Genomic DNA, 19,771 nt, shown 5'->3' with positions numbered 1-19,771 from the left:
AGCTGAGATATTCTTTCAAGATGAGACTTGATTGAATTTTCATTCACATTCTTCAAGTTTTCAAGAACAGACTTTTCATTTTTCAAAACTTTTATCTGTTCTTGAAATTTTGTCTCATTAGCTTTCAGATTTTTGTTCTCCAATTTTATCCAGAAATCTTCATTTTCTGAGGATTTCTTGTTGCTTTCAAAGTCTCTTTCTAACTCTTCGATTTTCTTTCGAGCACATTCACATTCTTTTTCAAGTTTAATAATTTTCTGAAGATGGGAATTAATCAATTTTTGTTTTTCAATGTTGTTTTGACTAAAAACATTTCTCCCATCTTCAAGAATTTTCAATTGATTTTGAAATTCTTTTTCACTTCTTGTTTTTTCAATTTCAAAATCTTTAATTTTCTCTTCAAAAATTTTTTCTTTTTCTTTCAACTTCTTATTTTTAAATGTTAAACTGTTCAAACCATCCAACAGTTTGTCATTTTCAACTTTCAGTTTCTCACAATTTCCTTGCAACATAAGAATCTGTTTAATATCAGTTTGCTTCTCGTCTTCCAACTTCTTGACTTCCGATGTCAAACTTTCCGCATCTTTCAAGAGTTTGTCATTTTCAGTCTTGAAGCTGTCACATTTGGAGCACACTGTTTCAGAACATGAAATTTCATTCTTCACAGATTCTTCAACCTTCGGCACTTGTTCTTTCTCTATCTTATAAGTACCTGCACCAAAGATTGTAACAAAATCAATAGGATTTTCATTATTATCAATATAACAACCTCTTTTCATATCATATATCAAATTTCTTTTTGCTGCCCAACAAACATTGATTCTTTTGTTTATTTCTTTTATCACATCTAAACTCAAATCTTCCAAGTTCATTTTTATCTTATCCAATATCTCTCTCTTCTTTTGATAATTTTCATAATCATGATTTTTAAGTTTTCTAATGAATTTATTCAGGGATATTTGTGAAAAATCATAATTTTCTCTCAATTTTTTCAAGCAATCATCCCATTCAGCTGATAATCCATTAGCAAACTTTGAAATCTTATCCGCTTCCGTTATTTCTATTTGATTTTCCTTCAAATATTCAATCAACCGATCAAATCGTTTCTCCAAATCATCCAAAGTTTCATCTTTCTTACTCAGAAAACATTCGAAACGTTTACACCAAACCTCTTTGGGCAATTTCCGATAAGAATTACTAAGATATCCTCGATACCAACTATTCAACCTTTCAAGATCATTGTTTTCCTGCACATCAAACCTCATTGTCATTTTTCAAATACTCCTGACAAGTCTCTGTTGTTCACAAAAATGAAACACCAATAGTGACAGATAAGCGAACCACAAAATTGTTCAAATAAGCGGATCACCTATTGTACAAACAAGCGAACCAGAATCAGTCCTATGAGCGGACCAGATAAATCAACACAATAAGCGGACCCAATCAATTACTATGAGCGAACCAATATTGTACACAAGAACGAACCACTTGATGATCACAAGAGCGAACCAGTCTGTTTGATGTTCACTCTGCAAAGTCACAATGAGCGAACCACTAAAGCGAATCTCAACTAAACAAGTTCCTAAAAGCGAAACTCTTGAGCGGATCTCCTCAGAAAGTGTCTTTGGAGCGGACCTGTGATGTAATTTTAAGCGGATATACTGAAAACATGTCTGAATAAGCGAGCTAGACTCGGTCACAAAAGCGAACCTACTTAAATGTTCGAAAAAGCGAATCTAAGTCCGAAGCTCTTTTGACCCGTTTTTAGTCCGTAATTTGGTCCGAAACTTTCAAGGGTTTGTCTATGTCCAATAATACACAATCTGTGAACTTTTGATCCAATTTTGATCGTTAAAACTCCCTGAACTGATAAAAGAAGGTGTAGAAATCAGAATTTTTGAGCGAAAACGAGCTAAACTGTAAGAACTCTTCCTCCTGAGCTCTGATACCACTTGTAGGATCGTTATACGACCTGACGAGTCGATCAGAAGAGTGCTTAGACTGAATCAGAGGCGGAATTCATTGATTCGGTCTTCGTGTAGCGTGATTTCACTATTTAACGTCTCGTTTATTGATTATTTGACAAATATACAAGTTCCGGAGACAAACAGGCAGGGCTTCGCCATTTCACACACAAAACACGCGCACAGAACCGCTCGAATGACATCCTATATATAGGCTACAGGGTTCGCTTATATGGACATGTCCATATAAGCGAATCTCATATGATCACATAAGCGAACCCACAAGCTTATGCTCATATGAGCGAACATATGTATAAGACACATAAGCGAACCTATCTAATACATATATTCTTGATTTCCGTTCACTATACAATCAGCCCTAGCCTAAGACTCGAACGAAGATGTAGTCGACAGACAACTGCACCAACACCTCTGACCTGAGATACATATTGGGTCTTGATATTCACCGAGTATTATGCCTTGACATAGTTCTTCGCTGTCAGTAATATGACAGTACACAAGGCTAAGCTCAGGTGTGGTACAAGGTGATTGTGAGAGACGTATGTAGTCAAGATGGGATTTGTTCCTCTTATTCGTTGAGAGTAAGATGTTTAAGGCCTGCTAAAGTTAAATCAACAGAGAGTGATTGATGCGTGCTAGTGTGTATATGTTTTAGGTATATATTTTAAGCCCTTTTTACACTTTTTAGCCAAGTTTTAAATTTATAAAACACGATATTTACTAACACTACACACACATATGGGCAAGTGTACCCATCGTGGACGTAGTATAGTGTTGGTAAGATACCGAGGTCGTCCAAGGACACAAGAGCTTTTAGTACCGGTTTATCCTCAACGTCTAATCAAATCAAAATGTTAGAAAAGATTTTTTAAAACTAAGAAAATAAAACTAACTAAATGCTGAAAAATAAAAATAAAAGTAAAACAGATAGACAAGATGAATCACTTGGATCCGACTCGTGCATAGTGTAACCTTTGATTATTTTCGCACTTTTGCACTTGTTTAAGAGATTATCTTAGTTATTGTAGTAGGCCCCTCTTTTGAAGGTGACGTTACCCTCAACCCAGTAGTTTGAGTCAGCAAGAATACAATCCTAAAGGGTCGGATTATTGAAAGATAATGAATTAAGTTATTAATGCAAATTATGGTAGGCCCCTCTTTTGAAGGTGACGTTACCCTCGACTAAGTAGTCTGAGTCAGCAGGGATACAGTCCTAAATAGCCGGGTTATAGTATTAATAGTAGTTTAACTTATGAGGGGGTCAAAGAGTTTGGATCCCCGCCATCCAATACCTTTGGGCATTGAAGGAGATCCTACTAAATTTGACCCAGGTCCCTTGTAGGACCTCTAAACACTGAACAAGGGCAAGACTCTTACCAAACCGTTCCCTTAACCCCCGACCAGGTAGCCAACATACCTCCATATAGACCGTGGAGATATGAATAGTGAAAATCTTTTATTTTATATAGACAGTAAAATAATGTCAAGACACCACGGACAAATGATAAGGAAGAATCACCTTCAACATAAGAAACTAGTTATTAAAGTCATTAATACAAAACCAAATAAAAAGTGCAAAAGATTAAAAATAAAAAGTATTACACTAGACACTTGTCTTCACCAAGTGATGTAAGAGACTTAGGCAAACATGGCCTTTGATTGTCAAGAACTCTTACGATCAATCTTGGATCCCCAGACGACTCACACGCTCTATGATGGACAATGGATGATGGTGGTGGATGATGGTGTTATGGTGGTGGTGGGTGGTGGTGGGTGGTGGGTGAAGTGTGAGAGAGGTGATGTGCCAAGGGATGAGTTGAAATGGCTCCAAGCACTCCTATTTATAGGCTGAACAGAAGCCTGGGCACGGCCCCGTGCTCGATGGACATGGCCCCGTTTCTGTCTGACACTCTCTCTCTTCATTAATTGTAATTCGCAATTACCATAAATGCGCCTGCAGTACTCTGACCACGCCCCCATGTCCGCTGGGCACGGCCCCGTGGTGGGCAATAGAAGCTTCTATTAGTTTGTCTTTTTTGCTGCTTCTTGGGCACGGGGCATGTTTAGTCTTCTGCCTTCTCTGTTTTGCTCGGGAGGATGCTGTCGAGGGGTCGGGCAATCCACTTTTGTCCCTTTTCTTGTATTTATGTTAGATTTTGCTGTCTTTTTGCTTCTTTTGTTAATTTGAGCTCATTTAATCCTGAAAATACAAAAAGGAAGACAAAAACACACTTTTTCCAACATTAGTACTAAAAAAGGGTTAGTTTTATGCCACAATTGATATAATTTATATGTTGCATTTTGCGCATATCAAATACCCCCACACTTGAATATTTGCTTGTCCTCAAGCAAAACTCTTTATAATGTGGCTTTATTCACTCCCAAATTGAATGGGTAGAAGAGAAGGTTTTTGGGCTTGTCATAGAGTGTCGGGATTTTCCAAGATCGTTTAGGTTTTATTTTTATTTATTTACAATCCTATTCGTCATGATTTATTAAAAACATTTCATAAGATAAATTATTTATTAAGGCATAACATACCTTTTTTAAAATTCCATTTATATACAAGTTCACATACCTCACGGGGGAAATCACTCACACTCGGCCGAAGGTGTATTTTTAGTGAATCACTCGAGAGCGGCGTGGAACTTATTTCTACCATAAGCTTGCCAAGCAATCAATCCTCCTCCTTTTTAACTTTATACCTTTGTAAATATCAAGAGGACTTTTTGGGTGAAGGGTTAGGCTTGGGTTAAAGGTGGGTGGTTGGGTTAGTGGTTAGTTGAAAAGGGCGAAAGGCGTAAAAAGCGTTGGTTTTCGTAAAATATTTTGTTTTTGTGACCTTTTATTTTCAATGAAGTATTTATTCAAACAAGCTTTTGTTTGAGGAGCTTTGTTTGTTTATTTTCAACTTCATCATCATTCATTTTTTTTTCAAGAGTCACATGAAAACCAAGCTTTGTTACTAAAATAAGGGGTAAAAAAATGAAAAAGGGATTTTGGTGGGTAAAAAGGGTTTTGGGTTAAGAAATGAAAAGGTTTAGGCTCAAAGGGGTTAACTAGGGGGAATTTTTGGGTAGGTAAAAAGAAAAATGAAAATAATGGTGTTGAAAGAAAAAAGGGTTAGTCCTAATGCCTCCATCATTTACTTACTTGGGTTTAAGTTGGTAAGGACCGGGAATGAATTATCGTGGCAAGTTCTAGAGTCGTAAGAACCAAGCGGCTATTCACACAAGAAACGAAAAATGAGCATTTAGTGTAAAGATATGTATTTGTATGCTCTTTAAAGGCTCAAAACTCACTTTTGTGGGAATGGGTTTTTACGTGATCAAGTATATATAATCAAATTTTAACTAAGTTTGTCATGCCATTTCATAATTTTCTTATGTTGGTTCTTTTTATCACGACGCTATCGGTTGTAAATTTGTAAAAATATAACCTTGATAGAGTTAAAAATTCCCAACTTAAACTTAGACAAGTAAAAAAAAATGCAAAATTTTTGAAAAAAATTGGGGTGATTAGCGATTCCAAATGGAGTTTTGTGTAAGGCTTGTTATTAGGACTTGCGAAATTCAAGGTTTTAGCATCCCCCCCACACTTAAATTACACATTGTCCTCAATGTGTCCCAAAAATAAGTTTTTAGGTTAATTGAATGTGTAAAATGGTGTTTAAAGCAAAATTTTATGTTACTGGCAGTCTGGACACGGCCCCGTGGTGATCGAACACGGCCCCGTGTTCAGGTGCCAGTAACGAAAACTTACAGAAGGTGGACACGGGGGCGTGTTGGCTGGGCACGACCCCGTATCAGGCAAAAATCTGCAGAAAAATAAACAAACAGCAGGTCTGGGAGGTGGGCACGGGGGCGTGTCGGCTGGACACGACCCCGTGTGGACTGTTTGCAGGGCCGAAAAAACAGGTTTCTTTCTCCAGTTTTCCTGTCCCAGCTTTTATTAGTGCTAATGTTTAGCACTATAAGCCTCATTTGTACCTGTTTTATCAATAAACACCATACCAAGCAATACCGAACGTCCTAAATTATCAAGTTAATCATCCAAACCATAAAGTGAAAAGAAAAATAAAGCAGAAAATAAAAAAAAGTTAAGGACAGTAAATTGTCTAACACTCGGCACGCAGGCCGTCAATTATTTTGATAGAAAAAGGGGACTTTAACCTGTAGGCTCACCATCAACCCGCTCCTGCTCCTTCTTCTCCCACCTAATCCATGTCCTCATCACTGTCATCACCTCCGTCCCCATGACCCGCCATATACTCCCGGATGTTCCCGATGTCGTCTTGGATATCGGTGATGCTTCGCTCAATAGCTCCGACCTGGTGGTATGTGTTGTTGGCGAGGTTGTATGTGTTCCTGGTGCACATGAGGTTTTCCTGCAAAAGATCATGTAAACTTTGAAGGTTAGGAAAACCACCTCCTTGGGAGGAGGATTGGCCCGGATCACCATGGGGTTGATATTGGTAGTGGGGAGGTGGAGCGTGAAGGACTAGGGCCTCCTGTGGGTTCCATGCATCGCCTTGCATCCTTTGAAAGCTCACTGATCCGTCTTCCGCTTCATAAATTAGGTTCATGGCACGACAAATGTGTATATCGACTCGTCCCGACCATGGGCTTCTTTCAAAGGACCTAGGAATGCGCGTGAAGTGCTTGAAGAGGCGGTACACCCATCCCCCATAGAAGATAGGGGTTGGTGCACGAGCAAGCCGGTTTAGATGCATGTTTCGAAGCAGGAGATACGGAACATCGAGGGGTCTTCGGTTGTGGATGCAGTGAAGGACTACCAAATCTCTTAACCCAACAACACCGCCACTGTTGTGCCTTTGACTAAGAGAGTAAGTGAGGAGCCTATGAATATATCGATAAAGCGGGTCCCTCAGCTTAGTACTCTTTGTGCTGCTTGAGTTGTAGTATCCTTCACCAATTTGGGCCCATGCGGCTTGGCGCTCGTTTTCATCCAGATCTCGCAATCCCCCGGTGTTTTCCTCATTTCCCGAATCTTCCTCCGTATACAGTCCCACTATTGCCCCGAATTGTGCCATAGAGATCGAGTATCTTGTCCCACCACATCGAAATGCAACCCCCTCATTGTCAAAAGGGTCACACCTTGAAGTGAAGGTGAAAGTACTGTAGAACTCCATAGTGCATTGATGTACCGATCGAAGTCGAGTGGTCAAGGCAACCCTTAGTGGTCATGTAACAAGGTTGTTGAACCGGTCAAGCTGGTTCACCATGGTTAATAGGTCCGTGCACGCTTGCCTTGGGTATTCCTCGTGTCTTGTTTGAAGTGTAGCATCGAGCTCATTTGCGTTGAATCTTGTGAACTTCGACATCTGAAAGAATACACCAAAAGTTAGCACGAAACAATGAGATTTTCGGACGAAACTGCAAACAGTGAGCATGACACGGCCCCGTGCTCAGCGGGCACGGCCCCGTGTCCAGGCGTCTGTTACTCAAAAACTTCATTTTTCGACCCGGTCCCGAAAATCTGAAAATTTTTGGTCAAGTAGTAGTGGTTTCCCCCGAAAATGAAACCCCAAGTGCCGTTTTCCTCAAAACAAACCGTGTACCCCTTCAATTTTATCTTTTTCGGTTCAGAAACAAGGGTTTGAGGTTTTTGTGAAAAATTGAGCAAATCTATCAACAATACAAGTGTAATTACTTCCCATTATACTAATCTAAACTAATGCTAGCAAATTATTTCAAAAATTTGAGGTTCGATCCGGATGAACGTCAAGAACCCTAGATTTTTCCCCAAATTTTTGATGTTTTAACTACATGCAAGTAACTAATCTAACTACTAATGATGATAGAATCATACCTTGATGTTGTTAGATCTAGAGGTAACGTCGAAAATCTGCAGAAAATTGCTTCGGACCAGAGCTTTTTCGGGGAAACAAGGCGTGTGGAATGATGTAACTGTTGTGAAAAGAGGGTTTTATCCCGACAGTCGCGCAGACACGGCCCCGTGCTGAGCGATGTTTTTTGTTTTTTTTGTGTGCTCGTGTGAGTGTCCAATTTTTTTCCAAAAACATGGTTAGAAGACTTACCGGTTTCGATGTATACTCACTTGTTCGTAACATACCAGGTATGATGTGGGTGCCCTTTATTCGTCAACCGTTTGAAACGAGATCTCTTCTTCCTCATCCTCAATGGATCCTCGATAGAGCTTTAGCCGTTGGCCATTGACTTTGAATGGAATTCCATTTCGAGATTTAATTTGCACTGCACCGTGAGGAAAAATATGGGTGATAGAAAAAGGTCCTGACCACCTAGATTTTAGTTTACCCGGAAATAATCGAAGTCGTGAATTAAACAATAGAACTTGGTCTCCTACTCGAAATTCATTAGGCTTAATGTATTTGTCGTGTAAATTTTTCATTCTTTCCTTATAAATTTATGAGTTAGAGTATGCATAATTCCTTAGTTCGTCTAATTCATTTATTTGACAAAATCGATTTTTACCTGCAATTCCTAAATCTTGGTTTACACTTTTTATTGCCCAATAGTCTTTGTGAGCTATTTCTACTGGCAAATGACAACTTTTTCCATAGACGAGCTTATACGGGGTTGTGCCTATAGTGGTTTTATAAGCAGTCCAAAAGGCCCATAAAGCATCATCTAGTTTATCAGCCCATTCCTTTTTATTTAATCCTATGGTTTTTTCAAGTATTCGCTTTAAACCTCTGTTAGTCACTTCGGCTTGTCCGTTTGTTTGAGGGTGATATGCTGTTGAGACCCGATGATAGACCCCATATCTTGTTAAGCTTTTTTCGAGTTGATGGTTACAAAAATGGGTACCTCTATCACTTATTAATGCTTTGGGTGTTCCGAAACGAGTGGCACGGCCCCGTGTCCGTCTGACACTCTCTCTCTTCATTAATTGTAATTCGCAATTACAATAAATGCGCCTGCAGTACTCTGACCACGCCCCCGTGTCCGCTGGGCACGACCCCGTGGTGGGCAATAGAAGCTTCTATTAGTTTGTCTTTTTTGCTGCTTCTTGGGCACGGCCCCGTGCTCGCTGAGCACGGGGCGTGTTCAGTCTTCTGCCTTCTCTGTTTTGCTCGAGAGGATGTTGTTGAGGGGTCGGGCAATCCACTTTTGTCCCTTTTCTTGTATTTATGTTAGATTTTGCTGGTCTTTTTGCTTCTTTTGTTAATTTGAGCTCATTTAATCCTGAAAATACAAAAGGAAGACAAAAACACACTTTTTCCAACATTAGTACTAAAAAAGGGTTAGTTTTATGCCACAATTGATATAATTTATATGTTGCATTTTGCGCGTATCAGTGATCGCTCTATGTCTCTGGATTTAACATGACATTTGTAACGAAAGGATAAATGATAGATTCACCTAAATCATTTTCAAGTAAGGGACTTGAAGGGGATGATGTTATTGAATGGGACATATAGTCATACGTATTAGGGGTAGTAAACTATAGTTAGGTGGTCTTTACTACTTGCATCAATCTTCTATGTATCTTGTGCAAGTGGGAGATTGTTGGACTCTGTATGCCCAAGACACATATTAAATTGATGTGGCTAGTATGTTATGATCCAAGTCGAGTCATACCCAAATACAAGCTAGACAAACACTTATAATATTTATTTATGATATGATCAAACAAATAAATATACCACTTAGAATATTTAGAAATTGGTTTTCTAAATAATTGCACTTGACAAACTAATAAATTATATGGATAATTTATTTTGAGAGAATATTTTATTTTGTTATTTAATGGGTTAAATAACATAATAAAAGTTGTATAAGTCTTATAACATATGATGTTATAATTTTATAAAAGTTATAAAATTAATCAAGACATAAATTATTTTATAAAAGAAATTTGTTTTTTTTATAAAATTAAAAGTGGGCCGCCCCCAACATGTCTCTTCCCAAGAATTGAGTGGTCCAATAAACAAGCATGCATTTTCATGAAACTTGATTGGGTGGTCTTCCCAAAATGTTTTGGTCCAATAGTCTTACATGCAATTACATGTGTTAGAGGCTCATTCATTGGGCAAATTGGGTGGCAACTTCTCTCTCTTGGTTTTATAATTTTGTATGACACAAAATTTAGAAGATGAACTTGAAGAAACTCTAGAGAGTTTACTCTCTAAAAACCGGCCATGTATGGTTGATCAAGAAAGTTTTTTTTTTTAAGTTGATAAATCAAGTGCAAGAACTCCATAACCTTCCCTCATATTTTCAGCCATGGTGGTTGATCAAGAGGGGATTTTTCAAGTGAGTTCACGAGTGTAAAATCCTAGCTAAAACTAAGGTGTTTGTTGAAAGGCTTGGGGTATACAAGCTTGAGGTCTTCTACACTTGAAGGCAACCGTTCAAGAAGCATCATCTTCTTCATATCTTTTACTCCTTGGAAGGTAGTATTCTAAACACTCTATGATTGTGTTTTATTTTTGATAGCATGCATGTTCGTATATGGATCCGGGATTGGGTTTTATATATAAAATGGGTTTTATATCTTGTAAGTAACATGTTTTAAATAATATTTTCCGCTGCGTTTTTATTTTATATGGATAAAATACTTTGATAAACATGCGAAAAACCCAACAACATTTTCATACTTGTTTTTCTTAGCTTTGTTTTTGGAACTTTTGCATACTAAACCAAGTCACCAACTAACTTCTATGTTGAGGGGCTTGTGATGTGGTTATGTTCTAGAAACTTGAGGTTCATATGCCTCCATTATATGTCCTTATAAGTCTCTAAGTAACCCACTAGCAATAAAGTGAGTGAAACCACACTAAGTCTCCAATCACATAATGTTGGAAGCACTCGTCTTGATTATACCTTACTTGGTTACTTAGCAAATTAGATAGTTTACTAATGCAATTTGTTACTTATATTCATGACCATCTGAATCATCAACTATGTTGGTGATTTGTGCAATGGTGAACTCTTGAGGTTAATGGATTTGTCCCACCTTTAATGCTTAACAAATGCTTGACTATATACATAATATATATATATATATATATATATATATATATATATATATATATAATACTTACTCCAAAACCAAACCACAATAGCAACCAACCCATGGTTAAATATTATATGATAAGGTGGAGAGTATCTTAGTCTCGGATTCTTTATTTTTGGCTTCTAATGGGTGTTTAACACTCATGAAAAACACATTAATAACAGTGTCCAAATAAGTGTCTAGGAAAGAGATGTTTTATGTAATTTCATACTCATAAATTTCGTTTACTTTCCAATCTTCAAATCCTCATACTCATACACCTTTGTTTACCGTTTTAGGGTGACTTTGATGTTCAATCCTTCAAACCGTTTACTCGCATTTTGTGAAAATTCTTCGCAAACCTTGAGTTCATACTTGACCTTTTTACTTTTTAAACACTATTTAGGTTGTGACATGTATTCATACTAAACACACATACAAACAAACTTATACAAACGCTCAATCCTTAAACATGCTTATTTTTTATGCTAAATGTGATACATGCTAGATTAATCGTATGCTTAGCTATCTATCATTAACCTTGCAAGCCTCCCTTAACATGTATAGCGCTGCAGGTTTAGCACACCGCCCGTTTTGTGGGTCATTGTTAAGTTATTCTTTACGACCTTATTTGCTTCGGTGATAAGGTTACGCTAGTGCCCAACTTTGGATTGATATTTAATCTATTGCATGCTAGTATGTTACATGATTTAGTATACTTTAAATATATGGATATGAGATTCATTCTTATATATGCTATGTAACCAAACTAGTATCGTCACCGACATAATTTGTGTTGACGGATATTTTATACATGTTGCAGGAAATGTTTGATGAAACTATCACAAGAAACGATTTAGGGTGGATTAGATACTCACCAAATTTATTTATACATTTTGATGTTTTAGCCTTGTAACTTGAAATTGTTGTATTTCCTTTGAAACAATGTATTATGTTATTCGAATATATGACAATAAAATTTTGAATCTTAATTATTATCGCAAATTTAGTGTTATGACGTCTTTGAGCAATCTATTACGTCTCGCCTCGATGTTTCTGTCACACCCCAACCGATGGCGGAAACATCGGGGCGGGACGAAATAGATTGCAAGAGACTTTATAACACTACTTGTGACAATCTTTAATAAAAGAGGTTTCATTTCATTTCTAAGATCAAAAGTAGATTGTTTGAAACAAATACAACAAGTTGAACAAGAAGCAAATTACAACAATAATACTAAAATTTAAATGGGTTTCTAGTCATCCTACTAGATTCCGTTCATCATCATCATCATCATCAATTTCCTGCAATACGTATTAAAGTACATGTCAACACAAAAGTATCGACGAGCATACAAGTTTGAGTACTAGCATAAGTATAAATGTTCTAAACAAATCCACATGGCATAATCGTAATCTAGGACTTAATATAATGATACTAGCATGCAACTTATAATTGTCAACCCAAAGTTTCTCGCTAGCGTAATCTTGTCGTAGCAACGACAAGACCGTGTTTAACTTAACATGACATCAAGAATACGGGCGGCGCGTTAATCGTATAGCGCTATACATGTTAAGGGAGGCTCGTACGAAGTTAATGACAAGAATAAAGCAAATAAGTATTCTAGCATGTATGAGTTCTAGTATCACGTATCAAGCATGTATATTGGATTGTTTGTTTAAGCATATTTGTAAGTGAATGTGTGCATTTTAACAAGGAATAAGTATTGCACCCAAAAATTTTCGAAAAATAAAAAGGAGTCATGCACACTCACTGTTTTGCAAAGCTTTCCGATTAACCGCGAATTGACGAGTTGTTGAGAGTGGAACACCGAAGTTACCCTACATTGGGGGAAAAGGAAGGTGTGTAAGTATTCGGATTTAGTGGGGAGTTTGGATTCGGAGTTAAGTATATAAAAGTATATGTACATGAAAATATATCTCGTCTAAATACTCGTTTGGACACTAAGATTTTATGTGTTTTCATGGGTCGTAACTTGCCCATTAGAATCACAAACGAGGAATAAAGAACAAAGATAATATAGCCTAGGTTCATAACATCTAACCATAATCCGGTTAATATCATGAATTTGGCTAAATATATATATTTTATATTATATAGTATAAGCCCATCATGTATTATCATGTAGTGTCACATAAGTGAAGCATGGAGGTATGATTAACCTCATTGTATGGTTCACCAAAGCACAAGGTTATCAACATAGTTGATAAGTCGGTTGGTCATGAATAACAAGAATTATAAACTAACTATTTTGTCAAGTAGCCAAGTAAGATCAACCCGGGTGTTCCATACCCATCATGGTAAATGTTGGAGGTGCGACGGGGTTGTGTTACTTTGAGGCTTGGAAGCTACTTGGATGAATATAACAAAAACAAGCAAGTGAGGCAGTGGGACTAGTTTGGAAAGCCAAGGCTCTCACGGTTCACACTTTCACCAAAACACAAGTCTCACCATATTGAAGATGGTGAGCTTGGATGGTCTCAACACTTGTAGGTTGTTTAAACTTTGTCAAAACAGAAAGTTTAGAGGGTGTTTACACCTTCAAACTCATAAGAATCAACCCTAATCAAGCTCCATAACCATAGGTTTGATTAGAAGCAAGATGGGTGTAAGTTTGAATAAGTATAAACAAGTTCATAAAGATTTACATAAAAGTTCTTCCAAAACAGAAAGTTTGGACCTCAAAATGGTGATATTTCACCTCAGTTTACCATGGTAAACTTGTGGAAACACTCCTAGAGGTGTTCCAAGCTTTGAAGAAGAATAAAGGATGAAGAAATGTAAAGAAAAGTGAGTGAGAACTCACTTAGAACACTTGACTTTTTGCCAAGAACTTGAACAACGAAGAATATTTGATGTTTTGGAAGTGATTAAAGTGTTTGGAAAGTGTTTAGGAAGTGGTAGGGGTTGTATATATAGTTGGGATTAGGGTTTGAGTGTTGAATGGGGTGGTTAGGAGGTTGAAAGGAGGGAAATGGAGCCAAAATTCGCGTGTTTTAAACATTCTGTCTGCCCAGATTCGTAGGCTATGGCTTGAATAGCTACCAAAGGCATCTTTGGTAGGGGTGAGCAGAAAACCGAAATAACCGAACTGTAACCGAAATAACCGACAAAACCGAACCGAAAAAAACTGACGGTTCGGTTTTCAGATTTTAATAACCGAAAATTTCGGTTCGGTTTTTGGATAACCATTTTCAATAACCGAAAAAAACCGAACCGAACCGATAAGTTACAATCCATATATTTTTAAGTTTAAGTTCAAGTTGTTTAAATGTTTAACCTAATGCTAGTAGAAATTATTAATTTTATTCTTGAATATTCAGTGTTTATAATAAAAACATTACATATTTATTTATAATTGAAGTGATCTATTTATTACTACAAGAAATAAAAAAATTTTATATAAAAATTAAACTATCTTCAAATTATTATAAAAGAAAATGTCTTAATAAAAACTTTAGAGAAACATAAAAATAGATTAGAAGGTTAGGTTTATGTAAACTGTGACAACTCGAGTTTTCGTCTTTCACTCTTGCATTTATTGCACGTTGACTTTGATCGTTGACTTTGACTATTAGTTGCTTGTCTCGTAATGTACATGTTGTGATATAATAAAGTGTTTGTGATTTTATGAATATGTGTTTGGTTGGTTGTGTTTTAGGGTAACATGAAATTATAACTGATTAAACTATTCAAACTATTCCGACCTAAGGCTCATTAAGGACCCGTCGAATCAAATGTGATTCGCTAACTCGTTCTTGACGAAACTGATTGTGATTCGTCAACCCATACTCGACGAAACTGGCTATGTTTCGCCAATTCTAGTCTCGCCGAATCTAATTCGCCGGCCTGCGATTCGTGAAGCCCAGTAAGGGCCCAAATATGATATTTATTAGATATTACGGTTCCATTCGAGACATTATAAGCAAACTGAAAACCCTATTCCTCCACCATTGCGTGACGGCAACTTCAAGACTCCGAACCCTTCCATTCGATCAGCCTAGTGACTCTCCCATTCGGTTAGTGCACTGTTGTTTGAATTAAAGCAATTGTTTAAGCGATTTGTTTATTAACATAACTATGATTTATGTATGAAACGTAAGATCGGATGATGTTAGGTATGTATATACATGTTATTGCTCACAACTGTCATGCATATTGGAATGAAATGGTCGACCATGTGTGTCTGCTAGTTAACAAATTGTAGGTATATGTGGCGGCCCAATCATGTGTAATTTAACAGTTTTGGCGTCCAGTACATGTAGCATTGGTTGGTTGTATATCAAGAATTTAAATCATCACAACCCACTAACTTCATGTTGGTCCAATGATCTCTTGAGGTGGTTAGGGAATGTTGGCCATGTATATTAAATAATAGGATCTTTACATGTATTGTATGCCATGTATGTGCTTGAATTTGGTCCAATGGGAGGGAAGTTAAATGGCTGATAAAGTTATAATCTTGTATATCAAATGGCGGCCATGTGGAGCTATTTAATATTGTCAGTAATAAGTATTAGTAACATGCTAGACTTAGGATGAAGATAATGAGTTAGTGTTATGAGTCGGTTGTTTGATATGATCGGCTATGTTAAGTTTGTAACTGATGTTATTAGTGATATGCTAGACTTAATGATGATCTGCTGATCCCTGTGTAAAGTCTGTAACTGATGTCAATTGACGTAACTGAAGCTGGCCCTCGAAACGGAATCCTTGGCGAAACAGATGGGGTGTTTCGCCAAGGGTAGTGGACAAAACAAATGGGGAGTTTCGCCAAGGGTTATTGACGAAACAGGGTTTTGGTTTCGTCAAAGGGTCCAACGACGAAACAGATAGTGTTTCGCCAAAACATGTTTCGCCAAAATGTGTTTCGCCAAATGTATAATCTGTCCAGTAACTCAGCCTAATTCTGTTAAAAGTTAACTGAGATATGTAACTGCTGTAAGTGATGTACATGACTTATGTGATAACGGATACGTGCTAGTACTTCTGTGGTTATGCCTATATGTGAGCAACTTGGATATAAACTGATTATGCATACGTGCGTATTTAGGACGTGATTGATTAACTGTGAGCACTTACTTAGCATACCGAGCAAACCAAGGTGAGTTCACACTCTTACTAAGGCATGGGATTCCCAGGGCTTGGGAATGGGATTGAAAGGATAAGGTTGAATAGATACATATGGACACTATTACTAGACTACCATACCATCGTCCTCGGTTGCGCAGGACACATACGTAAAACCTACGTATACTTATGCTACTCACTATCCTCAGGTTGCGAAGGACACTCACGTAAAACCTACGTGAACATATACTCACTACTGCCTCGATTGTGTCAGGCACTTACATAAAACCTACGTAAACCCCCGCGTACCCCTATCCTCGGTTGTGAAGGATACTTACGTAAAACCTACGTAAACTTGTACGTATTACTGTTCTCGGGATATGTAGAGCACTTATGGTTACGAATAGTCTAGTGGATATACAACATGGGAAGCCCCCACCAATAGAACACACTATCGGCCCAGCAGAGCCACATGTTACAAACGAACTTACTATTACGCATTTACTTTCTGTGAACTCGCTCAACTAGTTGTTGATCCTCTGTTACATGCCTTGCAGGTCGTTAGGTACATGGAGCTTGCACATGGAGGAGCTGGCCGTTGTGGGCTTGGATCGTGACTATCTTATTTAACATTTATGACAATTAGTACTCATTTATGTTGGGTTTTAATCAAACGCTTCCGCTAAACAGTGATAACATACCTATGTTTTGGAACACCTTTCATATGGATTTGGTTTGGTTTAATTGCAATTACTTTACTTTATACAATGTTCTATATGATTAGTGGCTTGATCCTGGTCAGTCACGCTCCCAAGCGGTGATACTCCGCAGGTGGATTTTGGGGGTGTGACATAAACAATATTAACTAAAGAAGTTAACTATAATAACTTAAATGTAAACATATAATAAAGATTCTTATATTTTAAATTATACTTTATATTTTTTTGAATCTTCCATAATTTTATTCCAAAAACCGAAATAACTGTAAAACCAAACCAAACCGACATAAAAACCGAAACTGAAAAAATCGAAACCGAATGGTTTTAAAAAAACCAAAAACTGACATTTCGGTTTTAGTTTTGATTTTACCCAAAACCGAACCGAACCGTGCACACCCCTAATCTTTGGGTTCAACTCTTTCATCGGTTGGATCTCCTTAGCCATAGCACTCATGGTATACAATCATGGTTCCCTTGTGGTTAGGTAGTGATGTTGGCCATGAATTATTTTCACACACCAAGAGTCTACCCTTATTTTCCTTGAGATCTGAACTGCGAAGGGCCTGTGGGTTTCCTATGCCTTTTATCATGTCTTAACCCTAGACCCTTGTAATTCCAATTTTTCCCCTTACCTATTGCACCAGAAACTAAACTCGGATTTGTACCTAAACACATAATCATGTACCTTAAATGCTTGTTTTTCAGTATGTAAATTTGCCTCCTGCTACTGATAGCATAATCCTTAACCATTTGATTAAGTTTTTGCTTGCTGGAATCAACATGCCAATGTAAAAGGGCAACAATAAGTCACCATGTTCACCAGATTTTCTTTAATGTTTCCTTATTTTCTTAGCAACCCTTTTCCAAAACTGTTGTACTATCATCGTTGTCACTAAAATGATTTGCATCACAGTTTATGTCTTCCTGCATAAGGCTAAGATCAACATTCAGATTTCTTGCATCCTCAACTATCATTTACTTCTTCAGGGTCAATTTGAACACATGCCCTAAACTACTCCATATCTACTTCAAAATCACCCACTATGTTATCAGGATCCTTCTCAGCACATAGTCAACATCGTCTCTCATCCCCTGCTTCAGCAGGCTCTGAATCCCCCTAAAACGGATTGCTTGTAGAGGAAAAACGTTGACTTTCTATAAAGTTGGCATTTTAAACTGTCACAATGGTAGATGGGGCAACTGTCTTACAATGACTTGCTTCAATTGGAACATGATTCTGTGATGTGTCAACATCATCTAACAAATGTATCATTACATTGGAATGGCCAATTTCAACATATAGGTCAATAACCTTATAACCTTTACTAGCTAGATCACACAGATGGGCTAAATCACCATCAACACTCAACTGCCTAAGTCCAAAATTCAAACAAACATGTGGATTCTTGGTAAAGTAATAAAACACATCATCGATATCGTATTCAATATCTTTTATGATTTGGTCTAACACATCAAAATTCAATCATTTGGTATATGTGGAAAAGGCCCGTATCAATAATTATGATGAGGTTATCAACATATGTTATCTTACCATTTAGACACTCCCTTCATGGATAATTTGAAAACTCACCTCCATGGTAAACCTTAAGTGTATAGAACGTTGATTGATTGGCTGTGAACATTTACAACTAACTAATCAGTGATTTTGAAGGACAATTGTGACAACCCACGACAACACCCTGGGCGGGAGCCGTGAACATTCAAGTGGTACCGTTGTTTATTAAATTCGTAGCGGAAAATTTCATCAGGACCGTAAAATTTCAGAGTTGTAAAACACCAAAGTTTTATTGTTAAACAACTGGGATAAAACCCATATTATAAGCAAAGGTTTTTTATAGGAATAAACCCTATTTTGACAAAACACATTTTATCTTCTTTATTCTGATAACATAGCCACTTTATTTAAGCCTTCAGTGCTTAATAGCATGTTCCTTTACTTTCATAGTAAGTCACCTGAAACGCGTTTAAAAACATTTTATCAGCGAAAAATACTGGTGAGTTCATTCATTTGTATAAAGAACATTCTTATAATTACAACATTTAGAGTTTTTACATTTGTTTATCTTACCAAATTACTATTGGCTAACTCATTGTCCAATAGTAAAGAAACTATTTTTAAATAGTATTTGTCACTCGGTGGTAGTTCCTGTGACTGTGGTCATATCACTCATTGGCTAACCCATTGTCCAATAGTGATGCATAACAAGTAATGTATACAAAACCCCACATACTGACAATAGTTTCCAGTAAGAATACAAAGACTTAATCACTGTAATATAAGTAACAATTGGAAAACATTTAGGGTTTTGAAAGCATTTGATAAAAAAAAGAATGGCTCACTTTGCAGATTTAGGGTTTTTAGTAATAGCCTCCTGATCTAAGTCCTAGGTTCCTAATTAAACATACAATGCAACACGTATTATTATATTAACCCAATTCAAACTTTAACGATAATCACGAGATCAACGTAGTTAACAAAGTATAGCCTTATACATGCAACACTTTGGCATCCGTGGATTTGGTTTCAGATCAATCGGACAGGGTATCGTACCAATGATTAGGGTTAGCACGCTGATTACAGAGCAGAGTTTCGGGGTTTAAGGGCTCCAGGTAATAGAACAGAGTTTCGAGAGAGAAGGAGTATTGATTTATGATCGAACTGGTGCAACTGAATTTCTCCCAGACTAGCCTTTATATAGCCCAGACTGGCTTCTCCGCGCGTCGCGGGAGAAGTCAGTGTTTCTTCCGCGTGTCGCCGGGAGGGTCGGCCTGGTCTAGACCTGCCAGGTGTCCAGCATAGGTCTGACACGTGGCGCGGCGTCGTGACACGTGTCCCTGGCCGCCTTTCTCATCCAATCACGTGTTTTTCTCAATTTTCGTGCTGGTTCTTATCGCGTATGCTCGGGTCTCGATCCTAAATAGTTCGGTTTTTAATTGCGAGTCTAATAATG

This window comes from Helianthus annuus, chromosome 1, assembly GCF_002127325.2.
Source record: "Helianthus annuus cultivar XRQ/B chromosome 1, HanXRQr2.0-SUNRISE, whole genome shotgun sequence".
Taxonomy (NCBI): domain Eukaryota; kingdom Viridiplantae; phylum Streptophyta; class Magnoliopsida; order Asterales; family Asteraceae; genus Helianthus; species Helianthus annuus.
The sequence above is the reverse complement of the archived record's forward strand: the minus strand, read 5'-3'. Positions refer to the sequence as shown.